Raw genomic sequence first — 14,181 nt, 5'->3', positions numbered from 1 at the left:
GTCGTTGCTCGGGCAATTCCTGGATTAGACTACAAGCCACACATCATACAGGAATGCAACTTTCAGTATAAAGGCTTAGTTGAGGTTAAACAGCTATCCCAGGCAGCCCCTGAAAGTTTGATACAATCCAGGAGAAATCTAATTCTTTTCTGGGACATTTTGCCTATGACTCCTCTGCCTGGCCCTGATATGCCACAATGCTGTGATCATTGGGTTTATGCACTCTAAGAAAATCCCAAATTTAACCAGCACTCCCCTGCTGTTCGTGACACAGCCCATTGTATAAATTCCTTTGACTGAATCTTAGAAAGGTACTGAGAAAATCTGCAAAAAGTTGATTAGAAAAGATTTAATTAAGAAGCTTATAATTTTGGAAAAGTGAACTTTTGCATTGAGTAAATGAGATGAGGACTAATCAGGACGTTTCTCCCGCTGAGTACAAGATTCTGCCAATTTCCTCCCTCGTCTGCTATTCTTGTAATGATTGGTTTGTAATTATATTCATACAAATTTTCCAAATTAAGACGAGAGCTAATGACGACATACTAGACTTCTCACTTACACAGAAATATAGGATTGAGGAAGGAGACTATCAGACCTGTATAGAAGAAGCTCAATAGAGAGAAGACTATCAGACCTGTAAGGAGGACAGAGTCCAATAAAGAAAAGACCACCAGACCTTTATAGAAGGAGTTCAACAGAGAGAAGACCACCACACCTGTATAGAAGGCAGAGCTTGAAAGAGGTGAGACCTGTGTAGTCAGAGCCTGGAAGAGACAACACAAACAACCTTCTATAGAAGGAGTCTGCAAGAGATGAGACTAACAAATCTTTATAGAAGACAGTGTCCGAAAAAGACAAAACCACCAGACCTGTATCAAAGAAGTCCACAAGTATCAAAACCAACAGACTTCTGGAGAAGTAGTACCAAGTAACACAGAAACAAGAAATCACACCTGTATAGGAGTCTAATAGAGATAAGGCTCCAGGCCTGTAAAGAAGACAGAAGCCAAAAGAGATGAGACAACCAAATCTGTATAGAAGAGTCCAATAAGGAAAAGACCACCAGACCTGTATAGAAGACAGGGCTCAAAAGAAACAAGACCGCAAGACCTGTACAAAGGAAATATGTCTGAAAGATACAGGACTGTAAGGCTTGTATAGAAGACAGAATCCAAAAGAGATGAGCGAGACTGCCCCCCATAGAATAAAAGACCACATAAGACAATGTTGCTAGATCTAGAGTCCAAATAGGACAAGACTGACTAACATATATAAGTTCGATATAAGAAGACAGATGTCTGAAAGAGACATAACTACCTGACTTGTACAGAACACAGAATCCATAAGAAACAAGACCACCAGAGTTTTATAGAAGAAGGAGTCCAAATAAGAAAAGACCAATGGACCTCTATAGAGGAGTGCACAAGAGACAAGATGGTCAAACTGCACTGAAGACTTTGCCCCAAAAAAGACATGACTACCAGACCTCTACAGAAAACAGAGTCTGTAAGAAACAAGACCATCAGACCTGTATAGTAGAGAGAATCCAAATGACACAAGACCAAACGACCTCTATAAGAAGGTGGAGTGCACGTGAGACAAGATGGTCAATATGTATTGAAGATGTTTTGCCCCAAAAGAAACATGCAAATGTACAGAGTACACAAGAGGCAAGATTGGCACACTTATACAAAGAGTATTGCCCAAAAATAGGCTAGACTGCCAGATATGTATAAAAAACAGAGCTCTAAAGACACAAGACTACCAAACCTGCAGATGGAAGTCTGAAATACAAGACTGAGTATTATTGTGAACATTTAGGAGACCCAAGTCCATCAATACGGAAGACCACCCACATATAAAAGGTTGGTCAGTGCTCTTTATTTCCAATCATTGGAATTTATTTGGTCTGTATACAACGCACTCATCATTCTTCTAGTTCTTGTAAAAGAAGAGCTCTTGTACCCTATATCTGATTTCTGTTCTCAGTGTTAGCCCTGGAGCTTCCCTCAGTCTAGTTGCTATTCAACGACCATGCATCATAGTGCCATCTGGGTAACTGGCATTCAGACCAGTGCAATTATATAACACACAGCAGTTTTTATAAGAAAAAAGTATCCTGGTCCACTGTTAAGATTTCTTCTTCCAGAATCCCTGATGAAGAAGGACCACTATGCCCCTTAAACATGATGGATGCTTTCTGTGACCACTTTGGGATAAGGAGAGACTTACTGGACCTTTCAAAATAGCTGTGGTGCTCTTGTATTTTCACTATTCATATTCCAAATATTCCAAGGACCCATTGGGGTGCACCAAATGCTACCTATAGATTTGAGTCCAGCATGCCTGAAAAAAATATGTTTAGCAGTCATTGAGTTGTATTGAGTTGTACCAGTCAAAAAGAACCCCTGCCCACTTCAAAAGCCCCCCATTTCCTTACTCAATGGGTATTATTTTAGTATTCTGACTCCTCTCTTACAGAAGTAAAAAACAAAATTGGGTTTAATATGTGGCAGCATGTAAACCCCGAAGCCACACTTTATAACAGAGTCGAGTGTGAGATTTTGACATTGTTTGCCATCTTTGTGCTCAGAATGCATTTTTTATTGTGACGGCTCTGCTGTGTCACATTGCATCTCGGAGCTGTGTGCAGTTTGAGGCAAAAATCTGCTGATTTTCCTCTTGTCTTCCGCGTCGCTTCAAAGGATGTTCCCTCTGTACAAAAAAGATGTTTACCCCTGGTCATGTCTTTTTTCTTAATCAAGCAGAATGTGCTTTTGGTGGGTCGTTCTTCAGGAGGGCGGAATTGCTCATGTACGCCGCATACACATCCATTAGGTTAAACCCAAGCACGCAAATAACTCCAATATTTTTACCATGCATTTCAGTCATTTATGAAGCTCTCTTCAGTCTCTCATTTCCTCTATGTTGATAGAACCCATCTTATTTGTTTTTATTTCTAATCCAGCATTCATAACAATTTTGATTTTAGAAGGAAAATGCGTTTCTAAATTTAACATTCAATGATGTCTGACGTCAACTAAAAAACATTTAAAAGAGTGGAAGTAGAGAGGGAGGAAAGAGCTATGACCGGCATGAAGAAACCATCTGTAGCTCTAAATCAATGGACCACCAGTTCCACCAGTCTCAGATCCAAGAAAAATGGGCAGTCAGGAAGATTTTACTTGTAAAAAAGTATGCTTCTTTAGAAATCTTTCATTATATAATAGAGTTCCTTCTTAATCTAAAATTTGAGTCCATTTTATTTCTTTTAGTTAGAATGGAGTAGAAAAGTGTCTCCATTATTGAAATTTCCTCTCATTTTTTTTTCACTAGACATAGGACAAAGAAAATGAGAGAAACAAAGACAAGGGGTCAATATGATCAAAATATAAAATAAAGAAAAACATACAATTTTTCTTAACAGCATAAACATAAAACAAACAGTAACTCTACCATATTCCAGCTCAGAAAAGAGTTGTGGTTATATAAAGTTTTATTCTGACAAAACCACCACCAAAAAAATTGTTAATCATCTAACAATAAACAAAAAATGTTTTACCCCTAGGGATACACAGTATGGATCTTTCTTGTATGTTACAAGCTTTCTTTTTCGGATTGACAAAAGACCAAATCAGATACAAAATTTAGACAAAGATAGAGCATACGGTTACTTACAAAATGGAGCAAAAAGAATATAAAATCAAGAATTGAAGAGCAACAAGAAACAATTTACTGCAGCATGTATAAAGATAAATTAACACTGAATAAAAATGTTAAGGTCAGATGGTGTTTCAGAAATTGTGTCCCTATCAATGATGGTGTTTGAGAAATTGTGTCCCTATCAAATGACCGAGGGACCGATAGAGGGGGTGTATTGTATTTGAACTCATTTGATTGAGCCTCCAATTTTGAAGGTGATAAGATGAGTTGAGTGAGGATAAAAAAGAAACTTTGTTAAAGTGGGGTGGGGTGGATCACCAAATAAAAAAAGGAAGAGAGAATATATATATGTGGGTGGGGAAGGTATGATGCAAGTGGGTAAGAAATAGGAAAGAGAAATGTCAGGTTGCAAGTGGGGAAGCAAGATATCAAAAGGTAGGGAGTAAGGTGGGAATACACCCGAAAGTGGGAGATTCACTGGTGTAGAAACTAGAGAAGCCAAAGAAGCTACCCGCTCACCAGTTTGAGGTGAATATAATAAGTTTGCAGTATGGGTTTTAAAAGATTTGTATACCGAGTGTATTGAAAATCTATCCAGCAAAACAAGATCTCATGAAACTTCTCTTCATGGTTATAGAGAGAGGAAAAGAAAAGGCTTCCATTTGCTTTGATTCTGACAAACCATTGGTAGGTGGGGAGGAGATGTCTTTACATTGCAATCAGTGCTGCAACTAATAAACATCTAGAAGAAGTTAATCACATTCAACTGGCTTTATTCTCGTAATCTTCACCATGGAATATGACACGACTAATATTCCAAGACCTTGAAGTGTGGAATTTGTTCAACCACCCTGTTCTATTAACATAATCTCATCCTTGATGTCAGGAAGTCTGCATAAGTGTAAGTTACTTTAAGGTGCGATTTTGTGGCACAACATTAAGGGGTGGAAATGTTAAAATGGCATTATAAGTTAAAGACAGATGGTGTTGAGGACACCAAAACCCCAAAGTATAGAGATTGTTGAACAAGGAAGCGAGCCTTCGACCATATCTGCAGAATTACATTCAATGGTGATTGGATTAAAAGGTGTCTGTGCTGAAGTCTCCGGTTGAGATGAAACGTGTTGGTGTGTAGTAAGCGATGCTGCAGAAAAAAAGGTGCAGAGAACAAATAAGTAGCAGATGTTTTCAGTCAGGTCTTAGGCCATGTAACGGGAATGATTCCTCACAGACGTCCTCCAACAAGTGGTGGCTGAAGGTGGGATCTTTGTCTGAGCAGGGACGGAATGTGCAAAAAGCCATAGGAAGAAAATGCATTACGGGGGTTCCCCTCTTATCAGATTGGTCCTGACAAAGTGCTTACTGAATTGAAAAAACTGGATTGATTACGCCCAAGGATCCCTATTACTTTGGTTCAACAGTACAAAGCTCTAAAGAAGGGGTACTCTTTGGACCCCCAAAACATGTTGCATTTTAAGGCACGAGTCTCAATAAAAATAAATCTGGAGTTCTTTAGAACCCCAAACCACACTATTCATTCTCATCTCCATCTGTTGTACAGCTCATAGAGAAAACTGGGAACGATGTTGATCAGACTCAGGCAGGAAAAGCAGGAAGTTATCAGCTCACTGGATCTCTGTGATAGAAGATATTTTCCTTTGACCTAATATTGTGCAAGGAAGCAGCCAAAATAACAGATACACAACACGATATATATAATTTTAAGATTTACTGTTCCCAAACTGGAGTGAATCGCATTGTTAATAAATAGCATCTAAAAGTGATCAAACAGTCCAAATAACCACCACAAAAATTTCCAGAAAACAAACAAAATAAATTACAATGTCAAAGGGCAACTGACTCAAAAATGTGACGAGCCAATCATATCATACTCTATCGGCAAAGAGGAAGTCATAGCCTTACTATGACAGCCATGAAACCAGTAATATCGGGAAAGAATGTCCAGAATGGTAAGTCTATGCCCATACAGCACTTGTTGGGCATTTCTGTCAATGTACACTCCATCAGCCAATTAAAACGCCACCTTTAGTGAATTTCCACCTGTTCCGCTCATTTCAAAATGGTGATCCTGGCATTTTAGGCACCTCGTGCTAAAGGGTGAAAACCTTCTGTTTCCATCTCTCAGTTGATCTCCTGTGTTGTCACCCAATCACAAAGGCTTCATACAGCAACTCTAAGTAGCAACACTCATTATGCAGGCATGGTTTATGTTGTCACCTTAAAAAACCCACCCTGGGAAATCACATGCAACCATTGGTGGAAAGCATATAGTTAAATAGTCAGTAAAAGAAAGATAATAAAATGTCAATTGTTTATGGCACAATAGGCAAACTGAATGTCGCCTAGTTAGGATTTACATCTCCAATTGGTGCATGGGGCCACGTCGTCCACTTAAGCACTACAGAAAATATCATAAAATCAAACCAAGAAATAAAACCTTCTTAGCGGTCAGCTCGCTGTTGAATTGCTTATGAAGACACATTTCTGCTCATTGTAAGTAAATCTGGATCTTCTGTACGCCGGCTGTCGGATCCTCTATTTAATTTCTGTAGTAAAAACATTGATTTAGAGTCTCGGCCTTGCGGGTAAATTCTCCTCTCAGCATTCAGACAGCCTAATAATATGTTCTCAGAAAGTCTGCAGAGATTGGAGAAGACAATGAGACTGGTTTAACTCTTCACGCTGCTAAGGGATGGCCACGGCCTTGGAAAATCTGTCCCTTGGGGGCCCAAAAAAAGAAGAAAAATGTGGCGATTGGTGGCAGGATCAGATCAGCCAACAATCAGGGGTGATTGGATACATTGAACCAATTTGTCTTTAGTGTCAGGCAGGCTGTGATAGATAATAGATGATGGACATTCTGCAAAGTTTAGACTGTGTCACCTCTGTGCAGGGGGATACATTACTGCACCCTTACCATGTGACAATAGTGACCAATGGCAGTGCAGCACATCAAGGATTGGTACATGTGTCATGCCGATGTAATCTTACATCCCAATGCACTTTGCCAGTGGAAATGGTTCAAAAATAAAAAATAATAATGCATGTACAACACAGTTGCACGAGTATGTGGCAAGTAACAAAGCAGGACTGAAATTAGGAAATAGGGATGGAGCGTTGCCACTAAACAGCCTTGTGGTGCTGACCATTATACCAGGATCACCGGGGTATGTTAAAGCTTTTGAGATTTTAGTGATTTCATTTATGTATTCTGTATTGGGGAACCCAATCTCAGATCCAGCCACAAATTTGTTTTTCCTGTTTTTTAGGTCGAATGTAAAGTCTTGGTCAAGTTGGGTGGCTTGGTGACCACACAGGAAGTAATTTCTGCTGAGAGAGAGACCACAGAAGGTGGCTATTTGCATTTCAGAATGTCTCAGGAGCTGAAGGGGGTAGAGCAGAGACCACAGAAGGTGGCCGATGTTTGCATTTTAAGGTGCCTGAGGGAATAAAGGGGGTGAGCTCAAGACCAGAGAAGGTGGCTACAAATTGAATATTAGAGTGCCTAAGGAGCTGGCTAAAGACCACAGAAGGTGGCTACTAATTGAATATTAGAGTGCCCAAGGAGCTAGCTAAAGACCACAGAAGGTGGTCATTATTTTGCATTTTAAAGTGCCTCAATGGATGAATGAGGTGAGGCCAAGGTCATAGAAGGTGGCTCATTTTGAATATTCGAGTGCCTCAGGGGCTGGCTAGAGACCACAGAAGGTGTCCACTGTTTCAATATCAAAGAACCTCAGTATTCAGGAGGAACTTCACAAGCAACCCTGACCTGAGGGTCCTGTCTACGCGGTAGCCTCTATGCCTCCTCCCTTTGCTTTACATCGACCTTGTCCTTTTACGTAAACACTGATGCAAACAAGAGAAGCCCCCAGTGACGGATGCGCTTTAAGAGAGCGTTGACGTTTTTATTAAACTAAATTGCGCTCGTACATTAAACAAGATTCCATTTGTGTATTTAATGATTTTTCTAATGGAACAGAAAAGGCCGCCGCACCTCCCATGCAATAATCAGGATGCGGGATTTGGCTACGGAGGAAGGGAGACCCAGTCAAGCATTACATGATAATTGAAGCTGGAACAACAATTGCTATTAATGCTGTTTATTATCATACAAGGATCGAGTGCAGCTTTACAGACAAGGTTAAATTGTTCAGCTGCATTTCCACACCGTAATGAAGAAATATTACTCCAGAACAAGGGCTGTACTGAATGCATTATAATTAATAGGCACGCCAGGATAGCAAAGGAGAGCAATAGAATAGGCATCGGGCTGAAGGCATCTTTCATCCTTTAAGGGGTTAGAGGAGCTAAGGTCGTCTATTTTTCATTGGCCAGCTAAAGCCAGCTAACAGACATTTTTTCACATTGTCTGCCACCCATCTTACCCCCTTTAGTACTTAATTTTCACCCCAAGATGTCCTCATTTTTCCAGATATAGTGACACTCTACACAGTGTTTCTTAACCAGGGTTTCTTCAGAGGTTGCTAGAGGTTCCCTGGGCAAGGTCAATTACCACTGACATCAATTATATATTTGGGTATCTGTAGGGGTGGCATTCTTCCCACTGGCCATCAATGTCAGAAGAATTCATCCCATTGACCACCAGACTAATTTAGCATTAATTAAATATATCATAAATTTTGGCAGGGGTTCCCTGGGACCCTGAAATATTTTAAGGTTAACCCCATTTTGGAAAAGGTTGAGAAAGGCTGCTCAAGCTAGAAGACTGAGGACATTACTGTGAACGTAGGGCATCATTTTTAGAACACTGACGTAGAACGAATATTACTCACATCACTTAATGCTGCGCATTAACATTACAGGACTTTATTGCAGCAGAGATGGGATATTAGGTTTTATTCATTTGACACAGTGTTTCTCAAAGAAGGGTTCCACCACAGGTTGATAGGGGTTCCATGAGCAATATGGACCTCTAAGGACATCAATGAGACCAATGATGTTTTTGGCTATGTTTACGAGTGGGATTCTTGCCACTGACCACCACACTAATGTACTGTGAGATGTGGATATAATAATTATAGCTAGGATTCCCTAAGACCTGAAAATTTAAATTTATAGGTTTCCCATTGTTCAAAAGGTCAAGAAAGTCTGATTTAATCCTAAAATTAGTACCACTTTAAATCTATGTAACCTATATACAACAGCGGGGGTGACTGGAAACACAATGGCTTCCTCCAGTGCCGGTTCATTCATAAAATATGGGTTCAACTACTGGGGAAGTTGGATGTAGAAGAGAAAATAACCTATAATGGCTGAAGCCACTCAGCACTTCATAGGACCTTTTTTCATATTGACCTTTAAGAGTCATAAAAACAACTGAAAAGGGTAATAAATATAAACTCTTGGAAGTCATATGACGCATTATGTGTTATTAATGCCTTCCCAGGACTAAATGGTTTAGAGACGTTGAAGCTCTAGTGGTCTTTAAAACACCAATTTGAGCTGAAGTTAAATGAATCAATATTAAGAACCGGATACCAACATAATGGGCCTGAGATGGGTAATTGATTGGTTACATGGCTAAGCCTTTTGCTCTTTGACCCCTAATCCAGAATAAGATATATATATAAATATATAAAAACATATACACTGTATGTACATCGATAGGGCAACTGTGACTTCCTGGGGAAAAATATGTTGCAGCTAAAGGGCTCAGAACGTCATCTAAAAATAAACAGCGAGAATAAAACAGACAAAATCCCAGGAAATGAGATGCCAAATCCATCAGTCATTCAAAAAGCTGAGATGGTATTGGGAAGACTGTGAACGTTGGCGGACACAATACAGTTGCGGTTAAAAAAAGTCAGATGTAAACCCCTAACTGAATGACATTTAATTTTCTAAGACACTGTTTTATCAACAATTGTCATTGTTTTCTTGCTGCTGATCTCCTGAGTCTACTTTCTCTTTATAATATCTTAAAGGCTTTTTGGAGACTGGCAACAGTCCACCATTGATTGTGTAATTGTGTTCAATAGCCATCTGTTGTCTCCATGTGATAGGCCACCAGGAGTATTGATCACCCATAGAAGGTGTGACTGGCTTTGCCTTTCAGTAAGGATCTTTCTGTAATTACTTGGTATATTTGAGATGATGACTGTGCTGGGCAGACCATTAGATAATCCTCCACCTTCCTGGTCCTTCACTAGAGAGGCTTTGCTTATTTGACATAGATAGTTGTCCTGATGGACAATGACAATCCCAACATTGAGGTGCTGACTGAAGAAGGGCTGATGAGGGGACATACAATAGCAACCCTTCCTGATTTGTTATTCTTTACAGCTTCAGAAAATCTTACCAGAACCAAAGGAGCTCAGGTTGAATTTCCTCCACCATGTTTGACTAAAGGCATCAAGAATCCTTGTAGAGGCTTTACATTTGTTCTCCTTGATACAAAGACCTACAATTTTAGCCTTATAATTTCATACCAGTTTTTTCCAGACATTCTTTCTAAAGTGTTTGCGTCTTTTGTCAATGTTTTACCGTTTTTATTTGTCATTTTCACTTTTGGCTTTTGCTTGGTGTTCTCCAGTAGATAACGGGACATGTGTAGGTGGACAGACAAAATGTGCACTCAGGAGACATTACCTGGATTTGGAGATCCAAAAAAGTTGCATCAAAGTTCCACTGGAGTTTTATGACAGTTGAATGTGACCTGCAGATCACCGCCTTCTGTCCTGCTGTTGACCTTAAGGTTCATTAATCTGCTTTGCATTTATTCTTTAACCTTTGGAACATCACAATACACTGCAACCCAACTAAGGACAATTTAGCTGCTTTCAACAACGAGTTACTGCTGTGCATAATGAGCACAGGGAGTTTATCATTGGGACAATAGAGACTGTTGAATAAATGGTGGTTTGCATTCTAAAGGCAGAGACCAACACCTGTTTACTAGAGACAAATAACAACACTGAGAATACAGCCTATCAAATCCATTGAGACGGGTGACATCACTGAGAATTCAGCCTATCCAATCACTAGAGACCAGTGACATGACTGAGAATGCAGCCAATCCATCCCAAAGAGTCTGGTGACATCATTCAGCATATCCATTCACCAAAGACCAGCAACATCACTGAGAATGCAGCCAAACCATTCAGTAGAGACCAGTGACATCACTAGGAATATAGCCTATCCATTCCATAGAGACCAATGAGATTACTGGGAGTACAGCCTATCCCTTTACTAGAGACCTGTGACATCACAGAGAATGAAGTCTATCCATTCACTGGAGACCGGTGACATCACTGAGAATGCAGCCTATCCANTGACATCACTGAGAATGCAGCCTATCCATTCACTAGAGACTGGTGACATCACTGAGAATGCAGCCTATCCATTCACTAGAGACTGGTGACATCACAGAGAATGAAGTCTATCCATTCACCAGAGACCAGTGACATCACTGAAAATGTAGCCTATCCATTCCAATTACATAATTGGGAATTTAGCATATTTGAGCCTCAAGCCTAAAAGCCCCAATTGAATTATATAATGACAATCTGTCACTGGTCATTAGCGGTATTCTCCCCAGAAACATTTGTTTAAGCTGGGAGGGAAGAAGCTGTAGGCAGGTGGTTACTGAAAGGTGCTGGGTGGTAATCTGATGACAAATCTCCTGCACAGATAATCTGTATATGGGCTGTGATGGAGCTATCAGCAGCTCTTAGATATAATTGGGTCCTACTAGGTTTCCCATTATCTGCAGAGTTGATATGTAAACTGGCAGCTGCCTTATGACACCTTTAGTTTCTATGCCACCATTTTTTAATGGCTGACAGTAGCTCAGGGACAGGAATTGAGAAAGGGCTTTATTAAATGTGGCATCCCCACAACATATATGATAATACAAAATGGAGCTGTCAGATGAGCCAATATAACCCCCCCCCCAAATGAAAAAAGAAAATATCAATTCATTCTAAACAAACAAATCTTATTTAAAACCTTTACACAGCTTTTACAGCACAGAGTATGTATGAACCGGAGCGGGCAAACAGCCAAATAAATATATATATATATATATATATGATGTTTTTCATGCTTAAAGGATTTGTGCTTTTGTCCATCCAGTCCTGAGATTATACACCTCTAACACACAACACAAAGCAAGAGCACAAAGCAAAAAAGGCTAGAAACAATTTGTTATCCTACATGGATACATGCAGCAAACACTTCAGGGGCCCCTTTATCAAGGCTAGGATTATAATACAGAGCTTAAAATCAGAAATATCTATAAACGTATGAAAATTAGGTACTAATCATTTACTTATGAGGCACACCACCACCTGATTTATATTCATCTGTTAAAAGGACATCTGATTTTAAAGTCTTACTGATATTTATATGTTTTCTGAATTGTTCTATTTTTCAGTACAACTGTTGATACTATGTTTATTAGAATTGCCTTTTCTATTACAGTATTCTTTATTGACTTTTTACTAAATGTTATTAAACATGTTTTCAGACATTTCAGAACTGTTCATTTGCTCTTCTTCATAGCCCTGATGAAGTGAGTGTTTGGCTTCTGAAACGTGTTTTATGTATCCAAAAAGGGTATTAAATAGTTTCTGAGCACATTTACAACACTGGTTTGGTACTCTATGTTCTTTGAGTGTTGATTGATATCTGTGTACCACCTACAAACTGTGGCTGCTTTAAAGCCCTCAAGAAATCTGCTCAAAGATTGCTAACCTTCAGCTGGAAGGCCAGAAAACTGGAAGCTGGTAAAAATGATGAGGAAAACCACTGAATATCATTTACAAGGGGTCTTCTCCCACCTCCTAGATTGTAAGCTCTTCGGGGCATCCTTGCCTCCCCAAGTCACTTTCTGTCATTTGCAACCCCTATTTAATGTACAGCACTGCGCAATATGTTCGTGCTAAATAAATCCTGTTTACTACTTATAATAATAATACATTTACCTTATTACAAATTTATTATTAGAAAGGTACACTTACTTTAAAGCTGAATTCTGGGAACAAATCATTTCATTTTATATATAGACTTTATATCCACTAAGTATAAAAATCTGTGTGCTCCAGATAGTTTTGCAAACCTGGATATTGCTATATAACGCTGCACTGACATCATTGTGCTGTACATAGGTTGCAGATAACTGGGACATGGGAATCCACCCACTACAGGCTGCCTGCTGAAAACTACAGGTGAGGGGTGGATACAAGACCAGTCATCCTGCATAAAGAGAGAGCAGCAGTGATAGGTCTGTATTACAGGAAGTTCCTGCACAAGGGTCACACACTGGACTACTGCATGGATCTGGATGAAATACACAAAGATCACCAATATTCCAGTAAGAATGCTCATGACTGTTGTGTCTTGACAATATTTACTGATCTCAGGGTTCAGCTTTAATTATTTTCTATTTGATGGATACACTTACCTTATTTTTTTATAAACCCTTCTCTCTCTGTATAAATATAATACACACAAAGGACAATGTGGAGGCTGATTCACCATAGTTTATTGATAGTCAAACAGCAGGGGGTCTTTCCATCCATAGTGACAACCAGACATCCCTCCTTAATGTTTTATTGTACAAATCCTTTATTTTCAGCTGATACCCCTGCACATGGCTACAATAGACAACCTATTTCTGTGATTGTGAATATTGAGAGCAGACTGGAGAGACCTTGAGTAGGTTGATGCAGCTTCATGCAAGACACCGAATATCATTGTAGCCCCACCTATGACTAATACTACAACAAATCCCAGAGACTCTAAAGTAGCATTGCAGGATCTGAGGAGCCACAGGAGGGGCAATGGATGAATAACATTAAAGTAAATCTGTCATACAGGAGGAAGACTGCACTGCAGTGTCACTGCTAATCTGCTGTGCAAAGTGCAAAATTGCCACCATTGAAAATATAGGGTTGTATAGAGATAATAAAAGAAAAAAACTCTTCCAGGTCACCTGCACATTACAAAGAATTTAGCAGTTCGTACCTGGGTTGTAGATACAGAGACTCTGCTCTTGTTAACTTAGCGCCGATTGGGAGGGTTGGGTCTTAAATATTATCCTAAAATTGTTTACCGTGTCTCATTAAAAAAAATTACACCGCAGCCTAATATTTATAAAACTTAATAGTTCTTCAAAATAATTTTCTAGAACATGCCGTGGTTTAAGTTCCTTCTGCCTGTAAGTTAAGCAACAGCTCTGTGCAGAGATTTGGGAAAGGCTGCAAACTCAAAACCATAGTGAAGATGATAATTCAGGAAAATCCTGAAGATAAGCTCTACTTTAACCAAGGTATAGAAAGCAATATAGATGTATCTAAAATATTTTTCTAATTCCATTATATATAAAGTAATATATTTAATTTATATAATATATATATATATATATATATATATATATATAAAAGAAATTAAACTTTTGTAGTGACCATTCACACACCTTTTGTGTATTATTAGTTCAGTGATGGGCACAGCAAACTTCTGGGTATGTGC

Source organism: Pyxicephalus adspersus, chromosome 5 (genome assembly GCF_032062135.1).
Source record: "Pyxicephalus adspersus chromosome 5, UCB_Pads_2.0, whole genome shotgun sequence".
NCBI classification, from domain to species: Eukaryota; Metazoa; Chordata; class Amphibia; order Anura; family Pyxicephalidae; genus Pyxicephalus; species Pyxicephalus adspersus.
The sequence above is the reverse complement of the archived record's forward strand: the minus strand, read 5'-3'. Positions refer to the sequence as shown.